The following is an 11150-nucleotide window of genomic DNA, read 5'->3' on the forward strand; positions in this document are numbered from 1 at the left end:
GAAAAAGAAACAGACAAAAATATCTCCAGAATCTGCTTAGACTTTCAAATCAAGGGTCACCTGGAAATGTTCTCTCACATAGATGATTGCCAAAATTTGTATACTTATTAGAGAACTTTTTCAAACTAGATTTCTTATTGCACATGAACTCAGAGGGCCTCTGTGGGTTTTGCAGTGGTACTGAGCTGGACTCACATCTCTGAGTTGTCATATTCCACCGATATGACCCTAAGCCTACAATGTCCTCTCTGTCAAGAATGACCTGTCTCTTCCTTTCTGCTTAGAGAATCATCTCATTTTTCAAAACTCAGAAAAAAAGAGAAGATAGCATATTTCCGGGAACTTTTGGTGTCATTGAAGGGAGAATCTCTCTACATTGAAAATTAGAAATAACTATGAACAAGCAAATGGTAAACTGATCCATACAGGATGAAACTACATAAAGTTGAGTTTGGAGATATTAAGAAAGTTACTATACAAATGAAAAATGAACTTTAATATTTAGTTTTGGCTTAAGATAAAATAGCTAGCATTTTATTTTTATATATAAAAATAAAAATAAAGTTATGACAAAATTAAAATTCCAAAGTAATCAAATACTGCCTTTTTCATATGTCTTTTGGAAATGGTAGGCACACAGCAGGAAAAAACAGCACTGAGTGAACGGAAACATGTAATAAGATAAAGGAAAAAATGAGAGGATATGAGAAATGATGTAAGAAGTTATAATTAGTCATGGTTTCACCAGCCTCAGAGAGACGATTTTGAAATGCAGGCTTTCACTTGACAGTAGCCCTTTTCCTCTCTGAGGAGTGGACTTTAGAAACCCATTGAAGTTTAAGACATCATCTGAAGGTGAGAAGGACCCTTTATTCCTTATTATTTATTTTACCTTCACTTCTCACCACCCTCACATATGTATCAGCAGGAGGAGGAGGATATTCTGCAAGGTTTCTAGCAGCCATGTGTACTTTGTGGCAGATATAGAGGGATTATCAAAGGACACTTGCTAAATTCACATAGTATTATGTATTATAAAACCACAATAGAAAAATGTTGATTTAATTTTGCTAAGATTCCTTTTTGTGGCCACATTTAAAACAAAGATGTGTTCATAGGTGACGCATGATAGAAAATGTGCTTTATTTAAAACTGAGCCGGATAAGCACATTGGGTTTGTATTTATCACCTAAAATGGCACCACAACGTGGTAAGATGTAAACACAGATTACAATTCACTGGGCTCCTTAAATATGCATAAAATGTGAACTGCTCTGTATAGGTGCATTTCCTTACTGAAAAGAATCTCATTTGGTGGTAAACTAGGAAGTCAAAATGCAATGATTAAAAGTTTATATAATTAAGACAGAAAAAGATGAAGACGATGGGGACAAGGGATATTTCTTATTTATCTCATTCGAAGCACCAAGCAAAGAATCAGGAAAAATGTGGCACTAAATAAATCCGTCATGACTTTAATCATTTAACAAATATTACATTTCTACTATGGCAGTCTTCTAAATGTGGGAGAGGGAGGGAATGGGATATAAAGATAAGGGAATCATATTCTAGTGATAAGGATAGTGTTTGTTGAATGAATGACTATACCCACCTGGGTAAATTCAACTAAAGAAGGGGAGAAAGTCAGATAGGCATAAAGATTTGGAAAGAATCTTTTTATTGTATGCATATTATCTATACTTTAGATTTATAGAACATTTATTTTATTAAAACTTTATATTTACAGATTATAATTTTACCTCACAACAACACTCCAAGAAGGTATTAACATAACCATTTCATTGATGAGTAAGGCTCAAAGTAGTGAATTGTATTGCTTAAATTCCCATAACTATTAGGGGTCAAGTAGAATCTTGAACCCAGGTTCTGGTGGCTTCTTTTGTTCTCCTTTATGGAAGAAAGTGCATCTTCCTTACTACAGGCACACCTGAGAGATATTGTGAGTTCAATTCCAGATCACATCAATAAATTAAATATCACAATAAAGTGAGTCACACAAATTTTTTTTGGCTTCCCAGTGCATAAAAAGTTTGTTTACACTATATCCTAGTCTATTAAGTGTGCAATAGCATTATGTCTAAAAAAACAATGTACATACCTTAATTAAAAAACAATACTTTATTGCTAAAATATGCTAACCATCCTCTGAGCCTTTAGCGGAGTCCTAATCTTTTGCTGATGGAGGTTCCTGCCTTAATATTGATGGCTGCTGACAGATTAGGTGGTGGTTGCTGAATCTGGGGGTGTCTGTGGCAATTTATTTAAATAAGACAACAATGGGGCTTCCCTGGGGCGCAGTGGTTAAGATTCCGCCTGCCAAGGCAGGGGACACGGGTTCGAGCCCTGGTCCGGGAAGATCCCACGTGGCGCGGAGCAACTAAGCATGTGCACCACAACTACTGAGCCTGTGCTCTACAGCCCGCACGCCACAACTACTGAAGCCCGCATGCCTAGAGCCCGTGCTCCGCAACAAGAGAAGCCACCGCAATGAGAAGCCCACGCACCGCAACGAAGAGTAACCCTCGCTCACCGCAACCAGAGAAAGGCCGTGCACAGCAACAAAGACCCAGTGCAGCCAAAAATAAATAAATAAATTTATTAAAAAAAAAAAAAAAGACAACAATGACATTTGCCCCATTGATGGACTCTTCCTTTCACGAAAGATTTCTCTGTAGCTCACAGTGCTGTTTGATAACATTTTACCCCCAGCTGAATTTCTTTCAAAATCAGAGTCAATCCTCTTAAATCCTGCTGCTGCTTTATCAAATAAGTTAACGTCATATTCTAAATCCTTTCTTGTCATTTAAGCAATCTTCACAGCATCTCCACCAGAAGTAGATTCCATCCCAAGAAAACACTTTCTTTCTCATCTATGAGAAGCGATTGCTCATCTGTTCAATTTTTATCATGAAATTGCAGGCATTCAGTCACATCTTCAGGCTCCACTTCTAATTCTAGTTCTTTCCACCGCATCTACAGTTACTTCCTCCACTGAAAACTTGAATCCCTTAAAGTCATCCATGAGGATTGGAATCAACCTCTTCCAAACTCCTGTTAATATTGATATTTTAGCCTCTTCCCAGGAACCATAAATATTCATAACGGCATCTGGAATGATGAATCCTTTCCACAGGTTTTCAGTTTACTTTGCCAAGATCCATCAGAAGAATCGCCATTTATGGGCTATAGCCTTGTGAAATGTATTTCTTAAATAAGACCTGAAAGTCAAAATTACTCCTTGTCCCATGGACTGCAGAATGGATGTTGTGTTAACAGGCATGACAACAGCATTAATCTCCTTGTACATATCCATCAGAGATCTTGGGTGACCAGGTACATTGTCAGTGAGAAGTCATATTTTGAAAGGAATCTTTTCTGAGCAGTAGGTCTCCGCAGTGGGCTTAAATGATGTTGTAAACAGATGCACCATCATCTAGACTTTGTTGTTACATTTCTAAAACACAGGCAGAATAGATTTAGCATCATTTTTAAGGGCCACGGATTTTGGGAATGGTAAATGAGACCTGGCTTCAACTTTAAGTCACCAGATGCATTAGCCCCTAATGAGAGTCAGCCTGTCTGTCCTTTGAAACTTTGAAGCCAGGTATTGACTTCTCCTCTCTACCTATGAAAGTCCTAGGTGGCATCTTCTTCCAACATAAGGTTGTTTCATCTACATTGAAAATCTGTTGTTTAGTATAGCCACCTACATTAATTATCTGAGCTACATCTTCTGGATAACTTGCTGCAGTTCTACGTGAACACTCATGGCTTCACCTTGCACTTTTATGTTACAGAGATGGCTTCTTTCCTTAACCCTCATGAACCAACCTCTGCTGGCTTCAAACCTTTTTTCTGCAGCTTCCTTACCTCTCTCAACCTTAACAGAATTGAAATGAATTAGAGCCTTCTTTTGGATTAGGCTTTGGCTCTAGGGAATATTGTGTATGATTTGGTGTATCCAAACCACTAATACTTTCTCCATAACTAGCGATAAGTCTGTTTTGTTTTCTTAACATTTGTGTGTCCACTGGAGCAGCACATATAATTTCCTTCAAGAACTTTTCCTTCGCATTCACAACCTGGCTAACTGGTGCAAGAGGCCCAGATTTTGGCCTATGTCAGCTTTCAACATGCCTTCCTCACTAAGTTTAATCATTTCTAGCTTTTGATTTAAAGTGAGAGACTTGTGACTTTTCCTTTCAGTTGAACACTTAGAGGCCACTGTAGGGTTATTAATTGGCCTAATTTCAATATGGTTTTGTCCTCAGGAATAGGAAGGCCTGAGGAGAGGGAGAGAGATGGGGGAACAGCCAGCTGGTGGAGCAGTCAGAACATACGCACAATATTTATTGATTAAGTTGACCACCATATATGGCACAGTTTGTGGTGCCGCGACACAATTACAATAGTAACATCAAAGATCACGGATCACAGTTCACCATAACAAATATAACGAAAAAGTTTGAAATATTGTGAGACTCACCAAAATGTAACACAGAGACATGAAGTGAGCAAATACTTTTAGAAAAAATGGCACTGATAGTCTAGCTTGAAGAAATGTTGCCACAAATCTTCAATTTGTAAACAACGTTCTATCTGTGAAGTGCAATAAAGCAAAGCACAATAAGACGAGGTATGCTCCTACTTTCATAGAACCTGTCAGGGTTGTATTTCCATTAAGTCTCTTCCTGTGAAAACTAGTCCAGTGAAAAGAATATTGTACCTGCATTTGAAAAATCTCAGGCTCTATCTGGTACTGCTGTTGACAAGCAGCATGCCTGTGGTCATGCATGCTCATGTTCAGTTTCTTCATTTCTGAGGAGACTTCTACAAAGCTTCTATCCCACTACAATCAATGGTCCGTCGTCTAGCACAGACAGAAAGAAAAGTAGATTTTACTCTAGTTTTTCTTGTTGTCTGTTTATTAGTGTTCCTTGGGGTATTCTGCTTGTCACCCACTTTTCCCAAAGTCTTGAAGAGGAGTTCCTTAGGATCAAGGCCTTGTCTGGAACTCCTGGTCTCACTGTTTCCTCAATAGGACTCAAAATTCTCCCGACTAGTGCCATTGGAGAGGTTACTGCAGGGCAAGTCACACTTTATTTACTGTTCTCTATCTTTATTTTCCATGACACTATTATATAAAACATACAGGTGTATAAGACTTAATTAAAGCCTTGAGAAAATGAAATGTAATTACAGTGTAGGAGGAGAAAACTTAGAGATATGTGCCACATAATAATTTTCTTACAGAATAAGGGTACTTATTCAAGAGGTTAAGCTTTAAGGAGGTAGGAGGGGAAGAAGGTCTCTTTATAGAGAAAGACTATTTTTATCCTAATTTCTTTCATTCAGATTTTTTTCTCTCTTCAAAAATTGATCTAACCTCTGCTATTTTGCTAACCCCCTCTACCCACAAAATTTCATCTGATGCCAAGCTCCATATTCCTCCTTTTTTTAATCAGGTGAGATTAACACACTATGGGTGTGTCAGGACAGCTTCAGTAGGATAATCAGGGCTTTCTATTTGAGAGAAAAGTATATTAATTACATTCTGAGAAGTACAGGAAATATCTATTCTTCCCTGACCAGATGACGAGAAATGATATAAATCGTCTCTGTATATAGCAATTTTAGATTTAGAACTCTTTGACTTCACCCCCTTATGCAGTATTATTTGTAATCTTAATACCACACAGTCATCACCAACTTGTACTTTCCATGGAAATGTGCTTTTTTAGTTGATCGTAGAGTCCAAAGCGCCAATTTTATAACTTTCAAACAGGATGCAAGTCCTTTCTCCTTCTGGTCTTCCCTTGGGAATTTCCAAGACAGATACTTTGTCAAAGTACTTACTTCTCTGCTGTCCTAACACTCCATGAAGTGCTTTTCACCTTTATCAACAGTTGTTTTGGTCATTAGCATTTGAATTGCAACAAGTTCATGCCAGTACTCATCATCACCTAAACTCTTGTTCAATTTTTCCTAAAGATCATTGTCTGCACTTCTCCTGATTGTCTGTTGCAAGTTCTCAAGCAGCTCAGCTGGTGATACTCAGCCTACCCACAGTACACTTCAAGGCATGTATTGTACTCTTCCAGCATCAAGTATTTCCAGCATCAAGTATTTACATCAAGTATTTACAGGTGACTACCTGACTCCTGTTCTCCAGTGTTCTTTTTTTTCCCCAGGTAGTATGGCAATTTCTCCCTTATTTTCAGTTGTACCCACAACATAGTGGCATAGGTCCAAATATCAATACATTTTGAACTTCCACACTTAGCTCCTTGGTGGCAGGAAACCCCTATCATATTTATTTGGATTGCTGTTAATAAAGGGATTTTCTTTTCACCTTTCATCATCCCAACCTCTGCTTTGAACTTAAGGGATGGGAAATGAGTCAGGTAATGCTCAGGATATCTTTATTTTGTGCCAGGGATCACTATTCTCTTGTTATACTGTTGTGAAAATGTAAACCAAAATATATAAATTAATCAAAAAGATAGGTGGGATGAACTGAAGGCCACCAGATGAAAACCAAAGGAAATGTCTTTAGTTTGACTTATTTCCAATTGATTAAAAGTCTTAAACTGAGTGAAGCTGTAGATTAACTGTGTTTTGTTTGTTTGTTTGTTTTTTTATACTACAGGTTCTTATTAGTCATCAATTTTATACAGATCAGTGTATACATGTCAATCCCAATTGCCCAATTCAGCACACCACCATCCCCACCCCACGGTGGTTTTCCCCTCTTGGTGTCCATACGTTTGTTCTCTACATCTGTGTCTCAACTTCTGCCCTGCAAACTGGTTCATCTGTACCATTTTTCTAGGTTCCACATACATGCATTAATATACGATATTTGTTTTTCTCTTTCTGACTTACTTCACTCTGTATGACAGTCTCTAAATCCATCCACGTCTCAACAAATGACTCAATTTCATTCCTTTTTAAGGCTGAGTAATATTCCATTGTATATATGTACCACATCTTCTTTATCCATTCATCTGTTGATGGGCATTTAGGTTGCTCCAATGACCTGGCTATTGTAAATAGTGCTGCAATGAACATTGGGGTGCATGTGTCTTTTTGAATAATGGTTTTCTGTGGGTATATGCCCAGTAGTGGGATTGCTAGATCATATGGTAATTCTATATTTAGTTTTTTAAGGAACCTCCATACTGTTCTCCAGAGTGGCTGTATCAATTTACATTCCCGCCAACAGTGCAAGAGGGTGCCCTTTTCCCCACACCCTCTCCAGCATTTGTTGTTTGTAGATTTGCTGATGATGCCCATTCTAACTGGTGTGAGGTGATACCTCATTGTAGTTTTGATTTGCATTTCTCTAATAATTAGTGATGTTGAGCAGCTTTTCATGTGCTTCTTGGCCATCTGTATGTCTTCTTTGGAGAAATGTCTATTTAGGTCTTCCACCTATTTTTGGATTGGGTTGTTTGTTTCTTTAATATTGAGCTGCATGAGCTGTTTGTATATTTTGGAGATTAATCCTTTGTCCGATGATTCGTTTGCAAATATTTTCTCCCATTCTGAGGGTTGTCTTTTCGTCTTGTTTACGGTTTCCTTTGCTGTGCAAAAGCTTTGAAGTTTCATTAGGTCCCATTTGTTTATTTTTGTTTTTATTTCCATTACTCTAGGAGGTGGATCAAAAAAGATCTTGCTGTGATTTATGTCAAAGAGTGCTCTTCCTATGTTTTCCTCTAAGAGTTTTATAGTGTCCGGTCTTACATTTAGGTCTCAAATCCACTTTGAGTTTATTTTTGTGTATGGTGTTAGGGAGTGTTCTAATTTTATTCTTTTACATGTAGTTGTCCAGTTTTCCCAGCACCACTTATTGAAGACACTGTCTTTTCTCCATTGTATATCTTTGCCTCCTTTGTCATAGATTAGTTGACCATAGGTGCATGGGTTTATCTCTGGGCTTTCTATCTTGTTCCATTGATCTATGTTTCTGTTTTTGTGCCAGTACCATATTGTCTTGATTACTGTAGCTTTGTAGTATAGTCTGAAGTCAGGGAGTCTGATTCCTCCAGCTCCATTTTTTTCCCTCAAGACTGCTTTGGCTATTTGGGGTCTTTTGTGTCTCCATACAAATTTTAAGATGATTTGTTCTAGTTCCTTAAAAAATGCCATTGGTAATTTGATAGGGATTGCATTGAATCTGTAGATTGCTTTGGGTAGTATAGTCATTTTCACAATATTGATTCTTCTAATCGAAGAACATGGTATATCTCTCCATCTGTTGGTATCATCTTTAATTTCTTTCATCAGTGTCTTATAGTTTTCTGCATACAGGTCTTTTGTCTCCCTAGGTAGGTTTATTCCTAGATATTTTATTTTTTTAATCTAGAAGAGATGTCAATTTTTGTTCAGTAAAACAGATAACCACAAGGTTATCTTTTTTTTTTTAATCTTTATTTTATATTATAGTTGATTTACAATGTGTGTGAGTTTTGGGTGTACAGCAAAGTGATTTAGTTACACATATACATATATCTATTCTTTTTCAAATTCTTTTCCCATTTCGGTTATTACAGAATTTTGAGTAGAGTTCCCTGTGATATACAGTAAGTCCTTGTTGATTATCTATTTTATATATAGTAGTGTGTACACAGTTATATTTTATTGCTCTGTGAGATATTAACAAGTTTTGTATGTAACCAGGCAATCTTATTCTAACATCACTTTCTTAAATTTACCACAAATAGCCTAGTTTCTTAAGTGTTGTGTGGACAAGTTTTAACATCTTCCCAGTTTCCTCATTAATTAATGAGTTAAATAAAATCTATGACAAAAGTTGTCTTTCAATGTGCCTGAAAGTCATGATTTTACCTTTTAAAATATTTAACTTTAAACATTCTGCTCCCACCAGTGGATTTCCATTTAGGATATTCTGGTTCATCCTTGTGTGACTTCGCTTGACACTGCCATTCTGATTTCTAGTAGTACTGATGCAATGGATGATTCTACATTTAATGGGCCTTACAAATGTCCTTTTTTAAAAAAATTTTTTAATTATTTATTTATTTTTTGCTGCATTGGGTTTTTGTCACTGCATGAGGGCTTTCTCTAGTTGAGGTGAGCAGGGGCCACTCTTCGTTGTGGTGCACGGGCTTCTCATTGTGGTGGCTTCTCTTGTTGCAGAGCATGGGCTCTGGTTCATGGGCTTCAGTAGTTTTGGTGCGTGGGCTCAGTAGTTGGGGCCCTTGGGCTCTAGAGCGCAGGCTCAGTAATTGTGGTGCACAGGCTTAGTTGCTCTGCGGCATGTGGGATCTTCCTGGACCTGGGATTGAACCTGTGACCCCTGCATTGACAGGTGGATTCTTAACCACTGTGCTACTAGGAAAGTCCACAAATTTCCCTTTAATTCGCCTTTTAGAGTCATTCAACTGATGCTATTACACTTCCCAGGCCTCTGACCCACCAATTTTGATTTTTTATCAGTTAAAAAAATTCAACTAAAAATAACTTCTGATTTAAAACTTCATGAAAATGTACATAAAATATAATTTAATTCTGTGAAGCTCATATGCCCTTTTACAATAGAAGTCCAATCACATATTTCAAATACAAAGTTAGTTTCGTCAGCTCAAATATTTTAAGAGAAAAGTTTATTGATCTGGATTATTGACCCAAAGTTTCCAAAATTAATGAAGATTACTCTTTATGGAACTGTAAGTTTGGCGCCAAGGTCCAGGAGAAGCAGCCATTTGAACAGATTTGTACTGGAGATACAGTGTATTTAAACTTTCATTTTAGAATCTTTGGTTACACAGTCACTGGGTGTTATGTATATATATCAGCATTCAGTGCAAGTTTTTATATCAGGAAAACCAAAATAAGTATACAGCAGAAACTAATTTATTCTGATTATTATTACACTTGGAATTCTAAAGCTCCTGCTCCAATAACATATGCATCCTTGTTACTGTAATTTAGTCATGTTTAAGAGAGAAAATTTCATATAATGGGCTAATGTCATCCACAATACCATGAATCTCTGATGTCTGAAAGTAGAAAAGTAAATGATGTGATGACATCGAGGCCTGGATGGGACTCTCAAGAAACTCGTCCTGCAGACCACTCCTCTACCTGCAAGAAGCCTTCTCACTTCCCAGTCCTGTATCACCACCACCACCCCAGGGTTACAGGAGACACAGTTGAGGATGCCTGCCTGAAAGAATTCTAGAAGCTGTATGAACTCCCATATTTTCATAGTTATTTCTCTTTTTTGTTCTCTTTCTGATAAACATGGTGGATTTACCTTTATAATAGTGATATAAAGTTTCCTCTTTAAATAAATTTAAATTAAAAATGAATTCATACAAGAGAACTGTTGAGTAAATTATAGTTCTATTGGCATATGGCTAGAACATAGCTTGAAACTCAAATAAATGCGCAAAAGTAATCTTGTGCCTTTGTGAAAATCAAAGATTGATACTTAGAGAATGTAAAATAGGGATAACACTTCTTTGTATTACTTTAAGATTTTTTTTTTTTTTCAGTAAATCCCATGGGGAGGTTAGTAAACAGTATAGTCAATGGAAAATATACTCAGGCTTTTTGGTTAGGCAAACCACAGCTTAAATGCCACCACTGTTTAAGGAGACCTTGGTCTCAGGGTCCTCATTTATAAAATAGGAATCTTATCTCATGAGACTGGTGTATGGATTAAATGACATTGCACACATAAAGTGAATGGTACATAGGTCCTACTCATTCATTACCTTTGACTCCTTCTTGAATAATGATATTAGCTGTTTCTATTTCTTAACGGCTTATGAACTGGAAGTAGGTCATTTTACATTCCATTATTTTTTTGTAATGTGTCAGCAAAATAAGGAAAAGTCAGATATTAAAGCCCCATATTACCATGGCACAGGGAAATAAAAGTCTATGTCAATGGCAAAAAAAAAAGAAAAAAAGAAAAAAAAACAAAAGAAAGAGAAAGAAAGAAAGAAAATTGTATATCATCCACTGAAATGCCAGATGAACACACCTGATGGCAGCAAGTAAGCAGTAATGGCAGAGAAGTGTATCCTGTGAGAGATTTAAACCCAGGCATATCTTTTCTTGGTTCCATGAGTGAATCCCAAATGACAATAGTACTA

The 11150-nt window shown here is 36.9% G+C and overlaps 1 pseudogene; it reads left to right on the forward strand.

Annotated features, from left to right (window-relative positions):
• Window positions 1-6416: 6416 nt before the first annotated feature.
• LOC133099922 (AP-5 complex subunit mu-1-like) lies at window positions 6417-10035 on the forward strand (annotated as a pseudogene).
• The last annotated feature ends 1115 nt before the right edge of the window (window positions 10036-11150 follow it).

The sequence above is a fragment of the Eubalaena glacialis genome, chromosome 10 (genome assembly GCF_028564815.1).
Source record: "Eubalaena glacialis isolate mEubGla1 chromosome 10, mEubGla1.1.hap2.+ XY, whole genome shotgun sequence".
NCBI classification, from domain to species: Eukaryota; Metazoa; Chordata; class Mammalia; order Artiodactyla; family Balaenidae; genus Eubalaena; species Eubalaena glacialis.